Consider the following 13,280-nt stretch of genomic DNA (forward strand, 5'->3'; position numbering starts at 1 on the left):
CACTAGGTGTTCAAAAACACAAACACCTCAAAAAAGGTAAATCTGGACCCCAGCGATAGTACATCTAGTGAGGTGCTTGCCTTGAAAGTAGCTGACCAGCTGATTTCATCCAGTTCCTGGATGAAATCGGAGGGGCACAGGTGTGTCCCTCAGTCTGCCCCAAAAGAACCCCAGCAACTGCAAACCTCCAGAACCTAATTGCCATCACACAGCCATACATGCAGCTGACCTTCACAGGTTCACCCCAAGCCCCCCATGCATGAGAATGAATTCGCTAGAAAACCCAGATATGTGGGATTTGTGACTGAAATCTCCAGGCTCGCACCCAATAGGGAAGGGCTTCTCCTCCCATCTCCCTGTGCTTCTGGGTATTTGGCAGTCACACCTATGAATTGTCTCTGGGTGTCATTTAAGTGCATTATCAGCCATAATCCAGAGAGTCAAATGAATCTTGGAAGAGAGCAACACACTGCAGAGATGCCTCCAGACCCCCAAATCACCATCCAGTTAAAAAAATTAACTCCAGCTCTAGAATTCTATTTAAAATTTTAGAATTCCAGAAGAATATGGCCACTTTCATGGCCTTGTGAGACATCTCATACTTTTTGCCACTGATACACCAATAATAGCACACCACATTTGATGGGGTGTAAGGTAGAAGACAACTGATCTTGATCAAATATATATATATATATATATATATATCTTAGCACACAAAGGATCAAATTCTAATAACATGTTAATGATACAGGGGCTTAATGGCTCAAAGATGAGATACAGCAATTTTCACACACTTTTCTCTAAGGGAAACTTTTTGGATCATTTTTAGTGGGTTATTCAAAACAAGCAATGCAAAATAAATTATTTAGGATCCGCCTTTGGAGCAGGCTTGGGTGGTGGTGGGAAACCTTTAAAATAATGGTGGTGGGAAGGTATGATGGTAGTGGGATTGGTATTGAAATATTGAGTGTAATCAATTATTGTGAACAACTTTGTGAAAATAAAGTTAAAAAATTAAAATAAAAAGAAAGTAGCTGACTGAGGGTGCAATGCTCTCTGACATCACAAATGGTCCCTGGGGCACAGAACCAGGAGTAAGCCCTGAGCACTGCTGAGTGTGGCCCCCAAACCAACCAAACACACAAAAAGGTAAATCATAGATTTTTTAAATGTTAGCAGTGAAAGGTCCCTAAGAACAAACCGATGTCCCAAAAATGACCTAGTCTCATCTGAGAAAACTGAGTCCAGAGAGAGTATTTGACATTGCTGAGTCATCTCATGGGTTTGTGACAAAACTTATTTCGAGCTCATTTCTTTCCGCTGTTTCCCCAGACTATTCTAGAAGCCACAGCACTGTTTCACAACTCGGGGGTGTACAAAGCCCTTTCAAAGCTAGCCTCATACTGGACAGATGAAGCAATTGGACCCAGACAGAAAAGATGGTTTCCCCAAAGTTACATAGAGACTCAGTGGCTGAGATTCTGTTTTGCTGTGGTTGGGTCACACCCAGTGGTACTCAGATTCTTCTCCTAACTCTGTGCTCAGGGGTTGCTCAAGGCAGGTTTCAAGGTCACGCATTGATGAGGATCAAACTGCACCTCCTGCATACAATGCATGCATTCCTGTCCATTGACCTATCATTGGTCCAGGGGAGATGTTTGTAAATCTAGGTCTCTTACTTCCATGAGACACAAAGGCCACTTCTGCAGGCTGCTAATGTCCTATCACCAGCACATAAAGGGACAACATAAGTGTGTAGAGTCCCCGGTCTTTCACTGAAGCTGGCATATTAAAACATGCAAGAAATGGGGCTGGAGCGATAGTACAGCAGGTAGGACCTTTGCCTTGTACACGGCCGACCCGGGTTCGATTCCCAGCATCCCATATGGCACCCGAGCACAGCCAGGGGTAGTTCCTGAGTGCAAAATCAGGAGCAACTCCTGAGCATCGCTGGGTGTGACTCAAAAAGCGGGGAAAAAAATAAAAATAAATGATAAAACATGCAAGAAAGTTGTTGGGGGGCTGGAGTGATAGCACAGCGGGTAGGACATTCGCCTTGCACGCGGCCGACCCGGGTTAGATTCCCAGCATCCCATATGGTCCCCTGAGCACCGCCAGGGGTGATTCCTGAGTGCATGAGCCAGGAGTGACCCCTGTGCATCTCCGGGTGTGACCCAAAAAAGAAAAAAGAAAGAAAATTGTTGGACTGACTGGACAGACAGCTGTATTAGTGATACAAGTGTGTGTGAGGTGAGAACTAGTGGTGAGAGCAGTGGTCATTGCAAAAGTACGAAGTCAGGCAGAAAGACCCTGGAATTCAGATGAGGGCAGAAGGACCAGGAGTTACAAGGCGGGTATGTGTGCATGTGAATGTGAATTCTCTCAGCTCTCAGACTTGACCAAGAAAACTTGGCTGAAGAGACGTTCTGAACAAAGGGCCTCTGTGCCCAGCTGGCTCAGGCCCACTAGGGACAGCCCAGCAGGACTGAGGAACAGCCTGCTGCTCAGACTCCCAACTGATAAGCAATTGGGACCATCTGTGAATTGCGGCTACTTGGACATGCTGGGCCTGGGAAGAATCCCCCTGGACAGATGCCCAAACCCAAACTGTCTGTTCCAGCTGGGCTTTCCAGGTCTCAAGTGCAAACTGATGGCAAGAATCTCTCCAGAGGCTACAGGGATGTGGTGTTGAGAGTAGGAGCCTTTGTTAACACACAGGCAAAGGCAGGAAGGAACCCTATCGAAAGGTTGGAAATGGCCATTTCTGGGAGGTGGATTATGGACATTTTTACTCCTTATTTGCTTATTCTGGGCCATCTACATTTTCTGTCATAGTTGATTTTACTTTGAAAAAATCATGAAATATGAAATAAGAAAAGCAGGAACACTATCCGCCTTTCTTGCTCATTATAATGTGAGTTCCTGAGGGCTGGAAAAATTATGTAGAAATCATACCTTAGCATCCCCTGTAGTATATTGGCTGTATATGGGCATATGTGGGGTGAGAGGTGGAAGGATAATGAGATGTAGAGGTTGGATGTGATGGAGAACAAACCCAGATTTTCATAGATGCGAAGCATATGACCTACCACTAAGCCATATTTCTGTCCTGCACTATTAGTTCATGCTATTTTCCTAGTAAGCCTGGCTATCTGCTTCCTACAGTACAATTGATTAGAAATAAAACCTACTTGATGGTTTTATTTCTAATCTAGGTTTTATTTCTAAACTAGGGCACCTACTTTGTTGTTTGGGAAACATATCCTATGGTGCTCAGCACTTAGGGGGTTGCTCCTGATTGTGCTCAGGGGACCATGCCATGCTAGGAAATTGGATCTGGGCCTCCCTTACGCTAAACTTGTGCTCCCACACTCTGAGCTCTGTCCCCAGCCACTAGAGATACCTATTCCATGAGAGGAAATGCACCTATTTGACCCATGTAACAATCCATCACTCAAGAAATATTTACTGGGCAGCTACTATGTATACTATGGCCCTTTGTTAAATAATTTATATAGAACCCTGTTTTACAAAGATTGAACATATTCAGAAAAGTGAGTGGTTTAGTCACACATATTCAAGTATATACTCATATAGCCATACATATACGCTCATTCAGTGCTGTTCAACACCTCACAAAGCTTTTTACTGGTAAATGTTTGAGTGCATTCTCTGTGGTCTAGGTGTAGCTCCATTGGAAGGTAGAAAGAAAATAAAGTGATCAGGCAAGCTGGCACACAGGTAATAGGACAAAGTTCCACTGGTTCAGAAGACCTGGGCAGATAGCTTGAGGCACACCCTGACCGCAGGAAGAAGTCTTGCAGAACAGGAACCAGGAGACAAACATTTCAAAGCAAACTTCTACCTCTGTTGCATATTCAGCCTAACATAGCTAAACAGAAGGAACCTGAAACTTTAGGATACAAGAGCTCATTGTTGGGGTCCTAGAATATGACTCAGGCAAAGTGCCTGCCTTGCATGTGTTCAATCCCCAGCACCACCTAGCACAGAGTAAGATCCTCAGCACTGCTGGCATTATCCTTGCTCTGAACCAAGTGTGTAACGCCCACTTCCCTCTCCCTGCACCCCCCACCCACACTGTAATTATACAATGACAGCACAACAAAGAGAAGGGAAGAAGAAAAGAATCAAACATTTAAAGATTTATCTTTTGGAGCTAGAGAGATATACATGCAGCCAACCCAGATTCAATTCCCAATACCCCATATGGTCCTTCAAGTGCACCCAGGAGTGATCCCTGAACACACAGCCAAGAGCAGTCCTGAGCGCCATCTGGTGTGGCTCCTTCTCTGCTCCTACCCCCAAAAAAGATTTCTTTTTCTTTGCCTTTGGTGTTGTATATATTTGTTTATATAGTCAAGTATATATAGATTCAACAGTGTTCATTGAGTCTTTTCAGAGTACCTGCATGCTACATTGCTTGCAGTTTTAATTCTCCCAGGAAGTCTGAATTTGGCAACTTCTTCCTACAGCTGAAGAAATGGAATCTCACAAAAGTTAAAGATCTTGTTGAAGCTAGTGGCAGAGATGAATCACTAGTTGAGTCTTTGATTTGAGCTACATTGCATACCAGACATGAAAAGAGGTGGAATGGGGTGATTTGGAGATCATGGTTATGTGACCTCCTTGGTTCTTCGTCTCTATGGACATGAATGTGATTGTGTGCTGATATCTACAGATATTTGGTTAATATAGCACCCAACCTTGACTAATATACTCTTCTCTTGCTAGGAAATAGTTCAAGGAGCCTTTGCATGTAAAAGACCAGATTTGATCCCTAGCACTGTGTATGATTCCCTGAGCATTGTTGGGAGAGACCCAAAGCACAGAGCAGGGGGTAGCCCCTGAGAACCATCAGTCGTAACCCCAAAATAAACAACCAAAAAAATTTTTTAAGGTTTGGATTGTAAGTACTCTTCTCTAGGGCCAAAACCATAATACTGTGGGTAGGTCACTTGCCTTGCACATGGCCTATGCAGGTTCAAATCCTGGCACCTCATATGGTTCCCAAAATCTACCAGGAGTGATCCCTGAATGCAGAGCCAGGAGTAAGTCCTGAGAACTGCATGGTGTGACTCCAAAAACAAAAATAAATAAATGAATATTCCCCTCTAGATCTCAATTATGAGAACTCTTCTTGAGGTTGGAGAGATAGTACAGCCAAATGACCCAGGTTCAACTTCTGGCACCATATATGGTCCCCCCAATCAGTTTAGGAGTGCTCCTTGAGCACAGAGCCAAGAGTAGGCCCTGAGCACTTTGGGGTATGGCCCTGAAACACATAAAAAGATATTAAGAGGAAAAGTATCAAACATTAAAGTGGAAAATTTTTTTAAAAAACTAAAAATATTAAAGCGGGACTTTATTAATCATGTGAAATGTGTCAGGTTTGGTTTGTGTCAAAACATCACCTAGAGGCCAAGAGGTAGTACAGGGATTAAGGCATAAGCCTTGCATGCAGTTTTTCAGTTTCCAGCACTACGAGATACCCTGATCAACACTACCCTGGAGGCCCCAGCACTGCTGGAGTGGTCAGAGCAATCCCCAGCACCACAGAACCCAAGTAAGCACTGCATCCTCCAACCCTTTCATTGAACCACTGGCCCAGTTGTCCAGACCTGGGAAGGTTCCCTAGGTCTCCTTAGCACTGCTTGGGAGCCTTCCCATCCCCGGGGATGGGGGAGGGAAGAAAAAGAAAATTTTTTACCCTGAAAATAATCGGTAATACAAAGTTCTGAATTATGTTCTAATATTTCCTACTAGGTTCTTTTTTAAAAAAAAATTATTGAATCACCATAAGATACATCCTACTAAGTGAAGGTCAAAGTTGAACATGATTTCTATATGTAGCCAGGCTCAATTAGTATTTGTTAAACAGAGTGACTGAATCCATTTTGTAAGTCTGAGAATCTGAGACAAAAGGCATAATCATGTATGCATTCAGTTATTGAACAAATATTTTTGGCTATTGATACCTGAAAAATAATAGCAAGTACATTAATTATGAGACTAGTTTGGTGGGAAAGACAGACATTACTCAAACTTATGAATTAAAATTTATAACTTTATGAATTACAACTATGTAGTACTACAACTGACTTGCATCTTTGAGCAACACTCAACTTTTGACATGTACACAAGACCATGTGGCCATGTGTGTCAGAGTTGGAAGAACAGTTTTGGGGTTGCATAATACTGGCTTTAAGACTGTTTTATCTGTTTAACTGCAAACTGTTCTCTTGGACAAGTTTCTTAGCATCACTTTCCTCATCTTTTGAATTTACAGCAAAAAATAGGAAATTCACAGAGTCATTATGAAAATCAGCGAGTTTGTGCCTCTAAGGCATTCTGCACAATGCCTGACATATGGTTGTTTGCTAAACAGTAATATTATGGTTAATTATATATTTGTTTTCTTCATAGGCCTTTTTCCTGTATCTTTAGAAGACAGATTTTGAAATCTCAGGTCCATCACTTTATAGATGAAAAATGAAAAAAACAATACCTATGGCTTTGTTCATAGACTTTAAGTGAGGGAAAGCTTTAGGAAGTCATAAAGGCCCTAATATATGAAAACACTTTTTTACATTACATTAATATTTTTGTTTCTTTTCCATTTTACTACTTTTATTTATTTTGGATCAAATTAAGCTTTTTTTTTTCCTTTTTGGCTTTTAGGCCACACATGGTAATGCTCAGGTATTACTCCTGGCCCTGTTCAGGGGACCAAATGGAATGCTGGGAATTGAACCGGGGTGGCACATGCAAGGCAAGCACCCTATCCATGATACTATTGCTCTAGCCCCTACACTGGTATTAACCTTTATCAATTTTCCTTAGACCAATTATATTCAAGGATGCAGGATCCATTTAATTTAACCCACAATAACTTTAGGAAGAAACTTCTGGGGCCTCTCACAATTGGAGTACTGGGTGAGGTTGTCACTGTAATGCCCTGGCACCTGTAATGCTGAGATTCAGAGGCGGGGAGGAGACTGTAAAACCAAGACCCTTCTTGTGCCTCACAGACACTCATCCATGTCCTCAAATCAGTAACAGGAACCAGCAGGGCTGGCTCAGGATGATCTCATTGACTGCATGTTTATTTGGCATTTCATGGACAAAACCAGATAGGCAATAATCCTAGCATTTAGGGAGTAGGATTTGAGGGATTCCCATTCTGTGACAGGAAGGAATGAGATTAGGACTCTCCCCAAGACCTCTTCCATCTTGGCCAAACGGCCCCTGCCCCGTGACTCTGGGACCACAGCGGGTCCAGGAAGTGGGAGTCAGCAACTCTGAAGCGTAAAATCAGAAAGACACTGAATGTTTGGATGGAGTGCCAGGTTCCCAAAAGAATGTCTCTTTGTCTCCATGCCATCCATGCCAAAGCAAAGCAAACTTCTCAGTGACTCCTTAAAGCTGCAAGGGAGAATCTAAAAAGTTTAAGCAATGAAAAAAGGGTAAATGTAGATTTATTACTAATACCAACATGATTAATTTACAGCATTTAAAATGGTATTGCCCATCTTTTTACTTGGTGAGTTGATTTTATTTCACTAAACATAAATATACTTAAGACTTTAGTCTCCTAACCATTTCCCATCTATTTTTATGAAAATCTCTCATACCTTTCACTATATATTCCTGTGGAGGTTTTAAACATTTATTTCTTATGCAGGATAGGATAAAGCATTAATACAGAAGTGGTTTAACTATTTGGTGGTTGAGCAAAGAGAACATGGAAGGGGAGATTTAGGTATCAGAGAGTTAAGAGGGGTTTTGGGAATATGCTGTGATATTTCCCCCTACTGTTATATCTTGATCCATCTTAGTTGCATCTTTTTGGGGGATTAGAGTTCACCCATTGTGCTCAAGGTTTATTCCTGAGTCTGTGCTCAGGGATCATTCCTGAAAAGTTCAAGGAACCTTATGGGGTGGTAGGGATTGAACCGGTGGGCTGGGTTGGCAATGTGTGCAAGACAAGTTTCCTACTCACTCTATGATTTCTCCAGCTCCCTTAGTTGCATTTCATTGTCTTAAAAAACTAGAAATTATTTTAATATGGTGTTTTTCTTTGGCCTCTATAGATGGATAGATGAAACGAGGGTGAAATCTACTAAACAGAGGCCAAATTAGGGCAAATTTCAGCTCTGCTGGAAAATTTTATGGAGACAAAGAAAAAGATAAAGGTAAATACTGGAAATCAGGAATAGACTAACTGGAAAAATTCTGACTTTTTTATACAGTTGATTTTATCCAGGATTACCAATTAATCTCTCTTGAATTAAAAATGCAGTAGATGGAGAAGATACATTTTTCACAGAAATAATAATGTCCATTTGGGGGGATAATAGTTCTTTAAAACCAAGCCCTGAGGGCTGAAGCACAGTGGGTATGGCGTTTGCCCTGCATATGGCCGATCCAGGTTCGATTCCCAACATCCCATATGGTCCCCTGAGCACCGCCAGGGTAATTCCTGAGTGCAGAGCCAGGAGTAACCCCTGAGCATCACCGGGTGTGACCCAAAAAGCAAAAAAAAAAAAAAAAAAAAAAAACCCAAGGCCTTGGCCACATTCTACCATTCATCCTCAGTTGAGAGCCGTTACTGTGCCAGCTCCATGCAGAGGGGCCTCGGAGGCTGGGGGTTTCCCAGGCGTGTAGACACAGCTGGGTGAGGTGGAGCTGACATCTGGGGCTAGGTCTGACTTCAGGACTCCTCCCGGCTGGCCTCTGTTGCTCGTCCTGGCTTTAGGGCTTCTTATGTAAAACTGTTCTTGAAACAGGGAGAAGCGCTGGATGACCTCCCAGTGTTCTCTCCCCTGGAGCAGCTTGTTACTGCGGAAAGTGGAGCAGATGGACTCTGGGCTAACTCTCAGCACTTGCTAACTGAATCACTTGGGCAAGGGTTTCCCTTCTCCAAGCCTTGATATTAGACAGAGATAACTATCGGCACCTGCCCTGCTCCTTAGACAAGCTGCTATAAGAGCTGAATAATCACACAGGAAGCAGAGATCTGCCTACAAGGTCTGCAGGCAAGGGATTTTTTTAATGTGAGTGTTTTGTTGGTTTTTTTTCTTTTTTAACTGAAAAAGCTTTTGTTCTATAAATAGAATCCATTGATTGTTCCCTGGAGTGATTTCTCATCTTCTTTCTTCTGGCTACTGTTATGAATCTCATTTTCATGTTTATTAGAGGAGAGAATTAGGAACTGGCTTGAGCATGAAAAAAACTCATTTAAACCTGCTCTGGAAGCTTGTTCCCAGAGGAGAGAGAAGTGGAGACAGTCTGAGAGGACACTCCTAGGGCTGTCTGCAGAGCCTTGCCTCTCTGCTGCAGTTTCTGCTTGTTGCTCCTGATTAGCACATTCCTTGGGATCCTTCTTCCTTCCTTCCTTCCTTCCTTCCTTCCTTCCTTCCTTCCTTCCTTCCTTCCTTCCTTCCTTCCTTCCTTCCTTCCTTCCTTCCTTCCTTCCTTCCTTCCTTCCTTCCTTCCTCCTTCCTTCCTTCCTTCCTTCCTCCCTCCCTCCCTCCCTCCCTCCCTCCCTCCCTCCCTCCCTCCCTCCCTCCCTCCCTTCTTTCTTTCTTTCTTTCTTTCTTTCTTTCTTTCTTTCTTTCTTTCTTTCTTTCTTTCTTTCTTTCTTTCTTTCTTTCTTCCTTCCTTCCTTCCTTCCTTCCTTCCTTCCTTTCTTTCTTTCTTTCTTTCTTTCTTTCTTTCTTTCTTTCTTTCTTTCTTTCTTTCTTTCTTTCTTCCTTCCTTTCTGTATTTCTGTATTTCTTTCTCCCTTTCTTTTCTTCTGTTTTTCCTTCCTTCTCTCCCTCTCTTCTCTTTCTCTTCCTGCATTTCTTTTTCCCCCCTTTTCTTCCATTTTTCCTTCCTCCCTCCTGTCTCTTTCTTTCTCTTTCTTTCTTTTTTCTTTCTCTCTCTCTTTCTTTCTATATATCTTTATTTATTTTTTCTTTCTTCTGTTATTTCTTTCTGTTTGGTTTTTGTTTTAGTGCTGCACTTGGCTATGCTCAGGGCTTACTCCTGGCTCTGTGCTCAGGGATCACTCCTGATGGACCTGGGAGACCATATGTGGTACCGGGGATCAAATCAGGGTTGGCTGAATTCAAGGCAAGTGCCTTACCCACTGTACTATCACCTCAGGACTCTCCCTTACTTTCTAAAAGGACTTTTGGATACAGATGATGTTACAGAGAGGGAGGATTTCATTAGGGTACACAGCGATGTTTGAAAGCGAAAGATTCAAGGCATGGACGTCTACCTCTCAGTCCAATGCTCTTTCTCTCATGCCTTTTCTAAGTCTTCTCTAGCTTTAACACCACTTGAGGGGGAAGTAAGCATAAGCTTTAAAATACAGGCAGGTCTTAATGCAATATCATTATTGCAGAGAGCTTAATATAGAGCTGCCAGTTCAATAAATGCTCAAGAGATCTCTGAATCGGAACTCATATTCCATCTGTGTAATTTAGCATACATTGAGCATTTTCTCTGTGCCAGATCTTGTTTTTGATGCTGGGGACATAAAAATGACCTTTTTCATAGAAACTTAACAAGTTCTTCAAGAAGACTTAATTAAGACTTGACATGCTGGGGCCAGAGTGATAGTACAGAGGATAGGGTGTTTGTCTTGCACGCGGCTGATCTGGGTTCAATCTCTCATATCCCATATGGTCCCCGAAAGCACCACCAGGAGTCATTCCTGAGTACAGAGCCAGGTGTAACCCCTGAGCATTGCTGGGTGTGACCCCCCCCAAAAAAAACTTGACATGCTGGAGAGATTGTACAGCAGGTAGAACATTTGTCTTATACCCAAGGTTGACCCAGGTTCAATCCCCAGAATCACATGTGGTCCCCTGAACCCACCAAAAGTGATCCCACTCAAAGCATCACAAGGCGTGACCCTAAAATAATCAAAACAACAACAAAAAGACTGGACAAAGCCAGTGTGACCAGGAAAAGTACAAACTGGTGGAATCATAAAGGAAGGATCCTCACCAAGCCCTGGATCATGCTAGTTCCTTGCATTTGGTGTCAATCATTTACAAAATGCTTTTCTCACCTCCTTTTCCTTTGGCTTTCACAGGAACGCCAAGAGGCATAAATTTGTTTGTTTGTTTGTTTGTCTTTGGGTCAAATCTAGCTGTGTTCAGGGCTTTTTCCTGTCTCTGTGCTCAGGGATCACTCTTGGAGGTGCCTGAGGGACCATATGGGGTGCCAGGGATCAAACTCTAGTTGATTGCATTCAAGGTAAACGCTATACTATTGCTCTGCCTCCCTCCTTCAGGGTACAAATAATTATTCACATTTTGTTGGTGAGGAGAACTGAAGCGATAGCACAGCGGGTAGAGCCTTGCACGTGGCTGATCCGGATTGATCCCCTTGTCCCTCTCGGAGAGTCTGGCAAGCTACTGAGAGTATCTCGCTCTCATGGCAGAGCCTAGCAAGCTACCCGTGGCATATTCAATATGCCAAAAAAAGTAACAACAAGTCTCACAATGGAGATGTTACTGGTGCCCGCTCGAGCAAATCGATGAGCAATGGGATGACAGTGATACAGTGATACAGTTGATGAGGAAATTGAAGCTCAGAGTTAAAGTGTGAGTCTCTGTCATTCCCTGTAACCTAGGCAGTTGCATGGAAAGACCACTAGGCTGGAATTCACTTACATCTGTTCTTTGTCACCATATGATTTCTTTTTCAAAAAATTTCTATTTATTAATTAAAGAACTGTGATTTACCATATGATTTCTGATCAGTAACTTTCCCTCTCTAGAGATTGGGAGTCGAAAGGCTCCGAGATCCTAAATTCTGCAGGAGTGATAGGGGCAGGAGAGCAGTAAAATCTTTTTTTTTGTGGGGGGGTGATGCACAGGGGTTACTCCTCCTGGCTCTACACTCAGGAGTCACCCCTGGTGGTGCTCAGAGGACCATATAGGATGCTGGGAATTGAACCCTGGTTGGCCACAGGCAAGACAAACGCCCTATTCACTGTGCTATTGCTCCAGCCCCCTGAGAGCAGTAAAATCTTAAGGTGGAGGCTCTGGAATTGGACTGATGGAGTGCATGGTGAAAGACTTAATGCTAGAGTAGAGATGTTTGCAGTCCCCTGTGTGAGGATTAACCACACTTAATAACTGATAACAAGACAATCAGCATAAAATTGCAAGGGCTATCGTGTTTGGTGTTTCTAATTGTTAGCAATGGTTACTATGGGTTCTTAGAGGCAGTACTGGGCCCCTTCCTACCCCAGCAATTAATTGTGCAAGAAAGAGCCTGATTTTGACCATGCAGGAGGGCTCATGCTCTTATAAAGCTGCAGAACAGTCTTCAAACATCTCTTAAAATAAAAAATAATTGGGTATAGGGGCAATGAAGAGTCATAAAATAGGGTAAAATTCCAGTTTAGCTCCTTACCAGCTGCGTGGTCTTTGGAGCCCTGACTCCCCCGACTCTGATTCCAAGTTTGGAAAGTGGAGATAGTATCCACTTTGCAGGGTCTCTCTGAGACTTGACTAAGTCAAGTGTTTAAAGCATCCAACACAGCACATGTACACAGGAGGAACCTAAAAAAAAAAAAATTGGCAAATCTGTTTACCAGGTCTCTCTGGCTGCTTTTCAGGTATTTCAGCTTAAAGAGTCTTTGTTGTCAGCTCCCAGGTCTTCAGACTAGTGAAGATGCCAAGTTTTATGCCCTCTTAACCAGGTTCAAGCCTTTCAGCAATGGCTCAGTTTTCAGTAAAACATAAGCAAGGCATGGATTGTGGTGGCGGTTATGTGAAACTCTTTCCCGACACGCTGAACCAGGAGGATCTGCCTACAGAATCCGAGTATGACATCATGTTTGGTAGGCGCTCTGCTAGCAGTCACTACCAGCCCCCTGAGGGGAACCAGTGGAATCAAAAAGCCGCAGATGGACTTGGAACAGGAAATTCCTGCTGTGAGAGCTGCACCTCCCTGTGCAGTGAGGCTCTTCAAAGACCTGGGAGAAAGCAACTCGAACCTAACTGGTAATAAAAATAGACCTGAGGGGTGAAGAGTCACAGGGGCAGCGTCCAGCGTCCAGTAACTACAAAGAGACTCATGCAGGGGGGCGTTCCTGGTGTTAAAGTCACATATGGGTCCATTACAATAAGACTGTGTGTTCTGAGGGTGGGCAACTTGATCAGGTCCCCCTCGGGTATCCAGAAAATGGCAGCTGTGACCTCAGTGAGTCACTGGCTGCTTTGGGTGCTGTGCAGCTCTTACTTTGCGCC

The 13,280-nt window shown here is 43.2% G+C and overlaps 1 protein-coding gene and 1 pseudogene across 1 annotated transcript in view; one reads left to right on the forward strand and one right to left on the reverse strand.

Annotated features, from left to right (window-relative positions):
- OSBPL9 (oxysterol binding protein like 9) overlaps positions 1-13,280 on the reverse strand; it is a 223,716-nt gene that overhangs the window by 193,826 nt on the left and 16,610 nt on the right. The window lies entirely within an intron of this gene.
- LOC129404856 (calreticulin-like) overlaps positions 1-13,280 on the forward strand; it is a 31,679-nt pseudogene that overhangs the window by 9,838 nt on the left and 8,561 nt on the right.

This window comes from Sorex araneus, chromosome 5, assembly GCF_027595985.1.
Source record: "Sorex araneus isolate mSorAra2 chromosome 5, mSorAra2.pri, whole genome shotgun sequence".
NCBI lineage: Eukaryota > Metazoa > Chordata > Mammalia > Eulipotyphla > Soricidae > Sorex > Sorex araneus.